We start from the raw sequence: 12,090 nt of genomic DNA, 5'->3' as shown, positions 1-12,090 counted from the left end.
TGTGAGGTGCTGCTGGTAAAGCTGCCAATGTGAAAGAGGCAGCACGTGCCTCTGAGAGAAGGGGGATGAAGTCATCCTACATAAAATTGGGGTTAAGGCAGCGGAAGGGCGAAGTGACTGCCCAGCATCACACTCCAGGCTTTGGTAATACCATGAGCTCAGTTGGCAACATCCTAAAAATCAGACATGGATTACCTAAGAGGTAAATTTAGACTGCAGAATTTGCATCAAGTCTCGGAAGTCTCAAGGTCTCTCCACTCAGCACCCCCACTGCTACTCAGTTTTCTCACAGAATTTGCAAGATTTGAGGATTTTGAAGTTTCTCAAATGCTGCTGGAAATGCTCGGAGGTTCTGAAGGTTATTTGGGATGGAGGAGCCTGTGAACACAGACTGTGTCCTGTCACTGCTCTCCTGCCTTTAGGAAATGAGTTTTAAGAACACAACACGTTTCTCATCACTGCAAGAAAACTCTGAATGATGCTGTCATTGCTCCTGTTGAATTTGTACTTATCAAATGCATTTCAGCATTTGCACTGAGAACTCTTTGTCCAGATTGAAAACAGAATTCCTCCAAGAAGACTGCATCAGCCCAGATTATGAGAACAGAGAAAGACCAACCAAGGCCAGGGAATGCTTCCCTGCATTCAAAGTTGAAGCCAAAAGGTGCCAGGGATGGCAAGAGACTCCCAAATACTCCAAGTGTCAGCAACATTCCTCAATGCATGTGCAGCATTATGGTTTTAGAGGCTTTGGAGGCATTGCACAGATTAATCACACAAAGTAATGATCTCACAGTGAAGTGCTGAGCTGGAATTAGAGAGATTAATGCTCAGGTCCCTGCTCTCAAAGTTCTCACCCTTGGGGAAGTCATATCAACTCCTGCATCTCGCCTCCCCACAAAACCTCCTTTGAATTACTGATTGCAGAACCTGAGTGAAGATGCCAGAGGGAAAGACCATTCCAAAGGCTTCTTAAAAATTATTATTTTTTTCCTTAATACCCGCTGTGAGGCACTGTCTTGTTTAATTCATGATTCTTTGAAGAAAGATTTGCCATCTTAAGGGAATAAAAACAAGTCTGTGTTATCTTTTTAAAAATATCACGTGTTTCTGCTACTGGTGAAGTCTGGGCCTGAATAAATACTCACATGGATCTCCCAAAAACTGCAAATTCAGGTAATAATGAGTTGGATGGAACATGGTTACAATGTGTTTGGAGACTCAAAGGTTGGGTCAAGCAAAATTCTGAAGTTAGCAGAGCATTTTTTAACCCAAATTCCCTCAGAACAGAAGGGCACAGCAGGCAATACTGTCCCATACAGCTTAATGTATTTTGTGACTCCAACTGCTGAATCCCTCAAGACTTTGGTTCCTCTGGAGTTAAAAGTTAGGCTCTTCCTTTAATTTTCCAAGCTCACATCACAGAAAATAAGACATTAACTGTCTTATTTTGTGGCTTTTTCCGATTGCCCAAAACACAAAATTCAGGCCAGGTTTTGGTGAGGATGGGAAGAAATGGGAAAGTATGTAGCTTGAAAAAGAACAACAAAGTTCAGTCATGCGCAAAATGCTTTTTAAATTTTTTTTTTAATTGAAACTCAAAATTTCTGTGAAGAATTTGCCATGAGACAATAGCTGTGTGTTGGTGGTGATATCTGTGCCATGCAGAGCCCAACAGCCAGAGGTGACAATCACAACCCAGACATCTCCAACCACAGACACCAAACCTTCCTGCCCACACTGCACCTGAAATTGCACTGGGAGGCCTCAGGAATCCCACAGGATTCCAACCAATCTCCAGTTGCCTTGGAAGTGTAATTAACTGCAATTGCCTTTTTGATTTTATCTCCATTTTCTCAGGTTCTGGGCAATTTGGGAAAGCTCTCTGTGTACCTACAGGTGAGAATGCACACCAGTGCATGCACCTACTTGTCTGCAGCTACCAACTTCCCAGTGGATCTGCTTTTCTCAGGGCCTCCTTGGAGAATGAAACTTAGGGAAGAAGCCCATCCTTTGGGAAATTCTCCTTCTAATCCTGTAAAGTCACTGATAAAAAGATTTCTGTTCCTGCTGGTGATACCAGATCCAATCAAGGGAGTGTTCAAGCTCAGCTTGCCTCCACTAGGCTCAAGCTCTGTGCTTCCCACAAGGTTTTCTGACAAATTGCTCTCACAGGGATTTAAAAAAAAAAAGATGCTGACCTAGCCCTTGCAGTAAGGAAGAGATTTTCCTTCCTTCTCCACAGAAATTTTATAGTTTCCTAAAAAAACAGAAAGAAGGGATCCAGAGAGAGCAATGGGGAACCCATACAGAAAAAAAAAAAAAGGGGGAAAGTTTGACCTGGATCAAGGAGTAATTGATACTCCAGGCTACAGCTTCATCCATTTTCAAAGAATCACAAAATCAGGGGATGATTTCAAACCCCATCAGGCTGGATGGGGTTTGGTCTGGTCTAGTGGAGGATGTCCCTGTGTTGGAAGCAGATGGTTTCTAAGATCCCTTCCAATATAAAGCATTTTATGATTTTATGAAAATTCTTGCCCCTGCAAGGAAGGTTCAGCACTAGTTTCATTCAAAAATAGAGATTGGGTGTAGTCAATGAGTTGGAGAGATGCATCCAAAAAATTAGAGACCTGTTTCAATCTGAAAAACTTTCCTAGTCAGTGGAAAATTCAGCTTTGCTACAAAGTCAGATGGAAGTTTCTGAGCCAGCCCGGGCAGGAGTTTGCCCGTACACCCCAAGGAGAAAGGCCAAGAATGAGGCATCTGAACACAGCCCTGCCAAAACCTCCCTGGTTTTATCACCCTGAGTTCAAACCCAGACCTCCTGTCCTGCTGTTCGCACTGCACACAGAAGGGTTTCCAAGAAATGTTTCTTGGCAGCAATCCCAAAAAACCCAGCTTCCGACCCGCTGCCGGGAGCAGAGGTGGCTTCTCTGCTCGTTTTGAAAGCTGAATTTCCAAAGAAATTCCAGCATTTCTGAACAAAGCCCTTGATTTTCCCAAACAAAACTATTTCTGTGAGCCTAATTCAGGGCTGGTGGTCTAAGGACCTGGAGAAGATGGTCCTCCCCACATTCCCATTCCAGGTTTTGCACGGCATCAGGAATGCTTCCCACCTACCCTTCCTGTAAACCTGCTGGGATCATGAAAATAATTATGATGGAAAAAAAATGGGTGAACACAGATTTTAGAAGGAATTTCTTGACTATGAGAGCAGTGAGGCCCTGGCACAGGGTGCCCAGAGAAGCTGTGGCTCAACCTGGATCCCTGGAGGTGTCCAAGGCCAGGCTGGACAGGGCTTGGAGCAACCTGGGATGGTGGAAGGTGTCCTTGCCCATGGCAGGGTGTGAAGTGAAATGACCTTTAAAGAACCTTTCTAACAAAATATTTTACAGCTCCCACTCACACCCTCTGGGACAGACTGCACCTGTCTGGTAGTGGGTCTGTTCCTACCTCTGACCCTCCTTCCCTATCTCCAGTGATGCATTTTAAGCCAATTTTGATTTGAGAACAAATGCTCTCTACTCAGAGGTGCCACCACAATGATGTCCAGGAACCCAAGGTTTCCAATCACACAAGAAGAACATTTTAGGATATAATCAACATTTCAGATTTAAATTTCAGAAGTCTTCTCACCTGTGCTCTGCAAACACAGGCTCCCTGCTCTGCCAGCACTACTGCTACTCTGCCTGAGCTGGAATAAATGTGTGACATTGCTGAAAGAGCTGACAAAAAGAAGACAGTAACTTGTGACAAGTGAATGTGACCCGTGCAAACAAAGCCCAGAAATCTGAGTGGGCAGCTTTGTATAGGCTTCATGCATCACTTTTCCCCCACATCATCCAAATCTGAATGCTCTGGCCCTGTGACACCAATCAGGAAGTGATGGATAATGAAACACAAGCAGAAATGGGTGCACAAGCCCTTCCAGCTTCCATCAGCTGCTTTATAATCCTCATTTTAGAGAGAGAAAAAACACTCAGCCCAAAATGTCTTTCCAGTAGCCCACAGGAGTCAAGAGGCTCTGGGTATGATGGATTCCATCTCTGAATCCCACCTAGAATCCCACACTACCTGAGGCAGCTCAACAAGTCCCAGGACCTCAGGGTGGACTTTGCCGTCTTATTCCAAAAGGACTCTGTTGAAGAAGCTGCTGTTTTAATCTAAATTTTAAAAGGAAGGTGCTGTGGGACTATTTCATTTCAGCCAACAGAGTCACATCCACATGGGGCTTCATCATGCAAGACAAAGCACTCACACACACAATTTTTTTGGGACCATTTCACCTGGCCACTCACAGCAGTGGCCACAAGGATCAGGCTCCAGGCACATCCTGCCAATCCCAGCAGCTTCAGGATTCCAGCTGGCCACTGAATTCCAACCCCAAACACCTGACAGGCACATCCAAGCTCTTGCTTCTCTACAAAATCCTTTTCTTACACTAGCAAAAAATTAAAAATAAATGGAGTTTAGTCTGTTAATGTTCATGCTGAGCATCATAAATGAATTACTTCTGAGACTTCAGTCTCATTGAATTTAATCCTTTTCTGGGATCAGCTATGGAGAAAGCAGGCACCAAAGACAAAGTCTTTCTCCTAGGACAGTTGGCCATTTCTCAGTAAATTATAATCACAGAATACCCTGAGCTGGAAGGGACCCACAAGGATCATCCAAGTCCAGCTCCTGGCCCTGCACAGGACAACCCTAATTACTGGGATTCATTCAGCTGTTGACCACAAGAGGAATTTTCCCCAAATCAAAAAGTGAGCAAGATAAAATAATAATTAAAAAAAACCCCTTAAAAATACAGGTAGCAAAACACAACATGAAATTCAGTGAAGTACAGAGAGGAACACACACAAACAGATCTGAAACACACTGCTAAATATCACACAGATTCCAAGGGAAGGATTTAGCCAACCCTTAAAGTTAGGATTGGCTTCAGTTTGGCACTGAGGTATCAAGTCAGATTTCCAATGAGTTCAAAGAATTTTTACAGGAAACCATAAATTGGTTATGTTTGTGAAGCAGGCAGTGTCAGGCTTTAAGGAAATATCAAACCACAAATACAAACTACTTCTCCAGACAGGGTGAACCTGTGAAAGCCACAGCAACAAGAGATGCTTTAGGAAAAGATCTTGTTGATACAAATCCCCAGGTTTCACTGGCACACCTCCCTTTGCTACTCCAGCAGCACCATCCCAGCACTGAATCCACTTGGGTTGGAACGAGTCCTTTGAAACGCCCAACAAGAAATCTTACAGTAGGGTTTTTATTTTTAATTTTTAAAAGCATTCTTCAATCTTTTCCACGGGTCAGACCACGGGAAGGACTTTGACCAGAAAAACTTCCCACAAACTCCCTGATGGATGTTGGGTTTTGATTCACCAATGTCCTGAGTATCGTTTCATACTCTGGAACCTTCCTTCTTACTCCATGGCTTTCCTTCCCTCAAAAAGACTCTGGGCTTTTTCTTTCCCCCTCCTTTATAAATCATTCATACAAGAATTCGTGCCCATTTGCACCAAGGTAAGAATATATTTCAGTCTAATACTAATTCAGTATACTTCAGTCTAATACTGGTTTGTATAGACAACAAAAAGAAATTTATCAAAAATTCTCTTCAAAAGAGCGCAAATATTGATGCCCAAACTCTACTCATGACACAGCCCATAAGTTTCAGAAATGAAAGATTCTTAAAGGTAAATGAAGACAAAACACTGGATTTATCCAAGTTTGCACCAAAACAAAGCCAACACTAAGAAGACTGCGCTCATTGGGATTGAACAAGGGAACGATGGAGTGCAGATTTCTCCAGGTAGGATTGAGGGATGTAAATCCATGAGGAACCTGTACCCCCTGGAACCTCCAAAGGCTACACCAGCACCAGCTCCAAGCCCCAAACATCTCATCCATGCCTCTACTGTACCTTGAAAGGGACGTTCATTCACCTCTTTGCCTCCCCGACGCGACAGCCAAAGCTTTTTCCAAATAAAACCAAACCAGGAGGATGAGGAGCACACAATCAATCCTTGTTAAGGCTGATGATTATTCTCAAAGCGCCCTGGAAGAGAGGAACACCCAGTGAGTGCCTTGTGCCAAGGTCAAACAGCCTTTTTCTGCCCCAAATGCTTGGGTTCTGTTGTTTATGATTGGGATTGTCCCATTAAACTGAGATTGTCCCAGTAATGATTGCAGTCCCCATATAAAATAAGTTCATCCAAGTATTCCAAGCTCAGATGGAGGAAGACCAGCTTGCAGAAGATAGGGAGATGGTCAAGGAGAAGACTGAAGACCACAGCTGGTATTGCAGGGAATAACCCAAGTTTACATAGCCTGTTAAAACAGCAGCAGTTAATTAACAACAAAAAAAATGAGTCTTAAATTGTTCTGTTTTGCAAAGAGGACACCAAAGAACACACACCACTTGGCCTGAAGCTGGAATGATCTCATTTTCTTCAAGATTTTACATCCAAATCTAGACTGCAGGACTTAAAAATGCCCTTATTTTTGGAGAGGAAAGTGAAAGTTTGTGGGCAGGAGCCAGGTACTCACCAGGCCAGACAGCACCCAGTGGGAAGAGAGGACAAACCTCTGGACAGCACAAACCCTTCTCGAGGCCTGGAACAGGGAAAGGTGCCTTCAAAGGCTCCTCTGCTCATGAAAACAGCCCCAAGGTGGAATTAGGAATGTATCAGTTAAAGCATCTACAGGAGTGAGAGTGGATCCTCTGGAGCTGTGGGCATGTTGGCAAGACAGCAAAACAATATTTCACCAGGCTGGGGGAGAGACAAGTGAATTATTCCCTTGGCAACCAGCTTCATGGGACTTGGTTCTCTCCTCAGTTATTCATATTTGGCTCCTCAGTTACTTTCTGTAGGACTCCTCCAGTTTTAGATCTCGTTTTCAAGTTGGTTACATCTTCCACGTGCTGTGCAAAGCACAAAGAGGCAAGGTGCATTTTTTAAGGTGAGTCTAAAACAGCTGAAACCACCTGTACTGTGGGAACATCTGGCAAAATTCAGTGCCCTCCTCAACGGAGCAAGAGAAAAGCTGGTGCTCTTTGTTCTAATGTTTTATTAGGGCATTAAAGCCTCACACAGAATGAGCACCCAAACCACCCAGCCACAGCAAAGGCAGCAGCAGAACCGATGCCTGAGAGCTCCAACAGCAGCTTCCAAGTAGCCCTTAAACATTTTGGCGAAGCTGATGGAGACTGCCAGGCTAGAGAGCACCACTGAAAAAACCAATATCCTCACATCCAACATCCCTGCAAGTGTCCAAGGCCAGGTTGGGTGGGGATTGGAGCAACCTGGTTTAATTGAAGGTGTCCCTGCAACTCATCTTGGAACTAAACCATCCTGAAGATCCCTTCCAACCCAAACCATTCTGTGCCTATGGATTTATTTTAAGCTGGAGAAAGGAGATACTTTCTGCAGGCACAGGGAAGGAGCAGCAGAGCATCTTCTCCCTGGTGGTGCAGCAGTGCTCCCTGGACACCCACTCCACCTCTCTGCATTCCCCAAGAAATAACCCAGCCTGCTCACGGCCATGTGGATTCCCAATCCGGCTCTGCAGCAAAACAGGCTCCTTCTAATTATCCCTCAGCCTGATGACATCTGAATGGTGGAACAGGAGCATGTCAGAGAGACAAAATGAGAGAGTGTGAAAACAAGCCTGTCTCCTTTCTCTGCTCACACCGCAGGTCCCAAGCGCACGAGGACTCGCTCCCGCCTGAGTCATTCCCAGCAACGCTTCCCAACCACACAGAATTCCCACGCAGGAGGCTTTTTTGGCAAAATGATTTCAAAATGAGAGGGCAGCAAGAGTGACTCCGGGACTGGAAGGAGCAACAGAGTGATGAGAAGGATCAGTTGTGTCTGTGGAGCCTTATTAGAAGTAATTTATATGCAAGTAAAACAAATATCCCCCCCCACCTTTTCCAGGAAAACGCTGAATTCCATACTGATTTACACGCTTTCCAATCTCATTGACTTCAGAGGGATTGCCTGTGGTAGGAATCAGCAGGCTGTGGCCTCCCAGCAATAGAGTAATCCCTTCATATTCCCCCTTTCAAAAGCCCCATCATCCAACCAGGTGCTGCAGCTCAGGCCCCGTGAGCCCAGTTCCAGCCCTGCGGCGACGCTTCCCCTCTCCCTGCAAAATCCTGGGAAGGGGGAAAGGGAAATAAAAGTCTGATGATGGAAATGCCTCGTGGAGCGTGGCTGAGCTGGGGAGAGAGAGAGGCCTGAACCTTCCTTCCATCTAATTAAATCCAGATCCAAAAGCTGTTCTGATCCGAGTGCATTAAGTATTTTTGTTAGGAAGGGCAGGGATAAATTAACTCCTAACTCTGGCCCTAATCTTTTTTTCATTGTTGTTTGAATTCTCCCACTTCCTACGATTTCAGCGTTTCCTTGTGATAAAGAGGAGCTCTGGCCTGCTGGCTCATCTGCCCTTTTTCTCCATGGCATCTGGGCAGATGCTCCCTCCAGCCAAGCTCTTCAAAATCCCAGGACCTGCTTCTGCATTTACAAACATCGGTGCAAAAGGCAACTGCTGACCCCACTCTTTTGTCACAGCTGTTATTTACAGCACCACCACCAGCACGCTGGAGAGATGATAATAAATGTTTAATGGTCCAGTAAACACCAAGGGCTTTATCTCCAGCCTATTTCCAAGCCTGATCAAATATAATAATCCTTTGTATGTCTGTCTGTCACTTCCCTGGCTTCCTATGGGATGGGAAAAGATGGACAGGGCTGCTCTATATTCAGACATGATAAATATAGAGAAAAAAGGGGTTAGTTATAGGGACATAAATGTTTTCCCTGCTTCCGTATCAATTCTTTGCTCCCAGAAGGTCAGGATTATCCACCAGCCTGTTGGACCTCAACTTCTATATAATACAGAAATGCAGGCAGCATCTGCCTCTAGGATTCAATGCAGCAGTTATAAATAACAGGAATATTACACAGAGGAAGTGGGGAATGTGTGGAGGAAGTTGAGAGAAGAATCATCCACTTACAGACTGGGCAGATAAACCACTTCCTCAGATCTGAAATGGAAGATCTATTCCCCCTCCAATTATAGCTGTGGGTCCATTACTCAATATTCCCCCTCCATGCAAGTCTTACTTATCTCATAGAGCCTCATCTCTCCCAGATGACACTGTAAATGAGTCATTTGACACATTAAAGTGAAGCAGTTAGGGTTTTATTATTCTATTACACATCATTGTGACAAGCTTCTCTAAAGACCTGATCCTATATCACAGTCCAGTTCTGGTTTGGGAAACTGGTCCTAAATCACAGTCCAGTTCTGGTTTGAGAAATTGGTCCTATATCACAGTCCAGTTCTGGTTTGGAAAACTGATCCTAAATCACAGTCCAGTTCTGGTTTGGAAAACTGATCCTAAACCACAGTCCAGTTCTGGTCTGGGAAACTGATCCTAAATCACAGTCCAGTTCTGGTTTGGGAAACTGGTCCTAAATCACAGTCCAGTTCTGGTTTGAGAAATTGGTCCTAAATCACAGTCCAGTTCTGGTTTAGGAAACAGGTCCTATATCACAGTCCAGTTCTGGTTTGGAAAACTGATCCTAAATCACAGTCCTGTTCTGGTTTAGGAAACAGGTCGTATATCACAGTCCAGTTCTGCTCTGGGAAACTGATTCAAAATCACAGTCCAATTCTGGTTTGGGAAATTGGTCCTAAATAACAATCCAATTCTGGTCTGGGAAACTGGTCCTAAATCACAGTCCAGTCCTGGTTTGGAAAACTGATTCTAAATCACAGTCCTGTTCTGGTTTGGGAACCCAGAGATAAACACACACAACCCAGAGATAAACACAGGAGAAAAAGCCACCTGGACTCTGCAGGTGAGACCTCCCCCATGTAGGGTTGCACCTATTCAATACAGAGGACCTGTTCCACAGGTCTCCAGACCATGTTCAAGGTTTGACTTCTTTTTTCCAGCCTCCAAATGAGCCCCAAAATCAAGTCCTGGCACTGGTGAGGTCTTCTGATCCAGCCAAAGCCACCTGATTCCACCAACACCAGCACTTCTTGGCTCAGATGATGGGAGAGACCTGCTTCCCAGTTTGATCTGGTCAGACTGGAGGGTCTTCTAAGGCTGATCCATGCAGAAGATGAGGGATCAGGGCAGGATTATGTAAACTAAGGCTCGAGGCCAAAATAAAGGAGCCTGGAGGCAGGGCTGTCGTCAGGGCGTAGCTCAGCTGTGCCTCCACCACGCACCAGCCCTTCCCTCCCTCCCTCTTTCTCTGGGACATTTTCATCAGCATGGCCAGGAGACTCTTGCAGAGGGTGTTTGAAACTCCCAGAGCTGCCAAAAACGTCCAATTAAAGCCCAGTGAGAGCTCATGATAAATCCACCCCAGTGAACCGCAGCCCTGCTCGGCTGCCTTTCTGGGTGAACCCAAAAATCCTGAAAGCAAAGACCTCCCAGCAATTACACCCAAAAGGTTTCCTGTCTCTGCACGAATCTTTGTTTGCTTTGGGTTTTAGTGGTAGATGGGAGCACAGACTACAACTTGTGGGAGATAGGTTATTGCTGCTAAAGCAAAGAGCCTTTTTCCTTCCCTCCCTGAACAGACAGAGCACTAAAAACGCTGCTCTGAAACAGCTTGGTCCTGCATTCACAGATGGCAGCAAAAATTAGCATTATTTATCAGTGGCTTTAGTCACTTTTTAAAAGAAAAGCAGATAAAGAAAGACATGCACCTGAATTAAAGCTCCTTGCCCTTTCTTTTGCAACTAATACTTTAAAATGCAGCAGGGAAAGAGCATTTTGCAGAGCTTTAGGAAACCACACTTAAAAAAAACCACCAAACATTTACCCAAGAAGGAGAATGAAAACAAGCAGAACAATAAGAGTCATGGAAGTTTGCTCTGAGGAGACAGCTGGGAAGGTGAAAGGAGGAAGCAAGCAACGAAAACACATAGCATAAAGATAGAAATTAATCCAAAACGGCAGGAGAAGAATTATTAAGCCATTTTACATTCTTACAGCAAAAGAGATGTGATCACACAGTGCTGTTCCATGCCAAATGTGCACAAGCTGCATTTGTGCACAAGTCACACCCTTGCAGAGGGCTCAGCCCAGCCCTGCATCTCCTGAAGGACCTTGAGCTCTGTGTCTCAGAATCAGTGGTGGAGGTGAGAAGAAACTTCTGGAGATTGTCTGCTCCAACTCCCTGCTCAGCAGGTCACACAGAGCTGCCCATGATTGCAAACAGACAAATGCTGAATATTCCCAAAGATGGAGACTCCACAACATCCCTGAGCAATTTGTGTCAGCACCTGGTGACCCCCACAGCCAAAATGTGTTCCCTGATGTCCAGAGGGACCCTCCTGTGCTCAGTGTGTGCCCGTGGCCCCTTGTCCTGTCCCTGGCCACCACTGACAGAGCCTGCCTCTGGTCTCTCTGCACCCTCCCTGCAGGTGCTGATGGACAGGGATGAGGCCCCTGGAGCCTTCTCTTCTCCTTCTGAGCAGTCCCAGCTCTCCCAGCCCTTCCTCAGGGCAGAGCTGCTGCAGCCCCCTCCCTGGGCTGTCCCCAGCCTGTCCATGTCCCTCTTGTGCTGGGACCCAGTGCTCCAGGTGTGGCCTCCCCAGTGCTGAGCAGAGGGGCAGGATCCCCTCCCTGGACCTGCTGGAAGAGTTTTGTCCCACACAACCCAGGCCACCACTGTTCTTTTTGGGCACTTTGCTGCCTCAGGGTGAATTTGATGTCCAGCAGGATTCCCAGGTCCTTTCCTGTCCAGCTCGGTGGGCCCAGCACAAACTGGTGAAGAATTGCAGGGAAACAGCAAATGCAGGAAAGAAAATCATTTGTGAGCCTCTACAAAATCTGTCAGACAGGGAAGCTCATCACCAAAGAGCTTAGTTCAGATGAAGGACAAACAAAAAAAGGCACAGAGAGCATCATATGATAAATAGGCATCATTTTCTCCAGCAGTGAAGCCTGTCCTCACTGCAAGAACTTGCCATTTCCTCCCAGCACAAATGGATTACTCATGGACAGAGAAGTCGGGAACAAAATTAACTCTTGGAGCTCAGCGTGTC

The 12,090-nt window shown here is 45.5% G+C and overlaps 1 protein-coding gene across 3 annotated transcripts in view; it reads right to left on the bottom strand.

Moving 5' to 3' along the window:
• The window catches only part of PTPRA (protein tyrosine phosphatase receptor type A), a 119,615-nt gene that overhangs the window by 86,549 nt on the left and 20,976 nt on the right, over window positions 1-12,090 (bottom strand). For all 3 annotated transcript variants that reach the window (XM_064419054.1, XM_064419055.1, XM_064419053.1), the window contains exon 2: window positions 5,933-6,067. The gene's annotated coding sequence lies outside the window, so the exon portion shown is untranslated. The remainder of the gene's footprint in view (window positions 1-5,932; window positions 6,068-12,090) is intronic.

The sequence above is a fragment of the Passer domesticus genome, chromosome 4 (assembly GCF_036417665.1).
Source record: "Passer domesticus isolate bPasDom1 chromosome 4, bPasDom1.hap1, whole genome shotgun sequence".
Taxonomy (NCBI): domain Eukaryota; kingdom Metazoa; phylum Chordata; class Aves; order Passeriformes; family Passeridae; genus Passer; species Passer domesticus.
The sequence above is the reverse complement of the archived record's forward strand: the minus strand, read 5'-3'. Positions and strand labels throughout refer to the sequence as shown.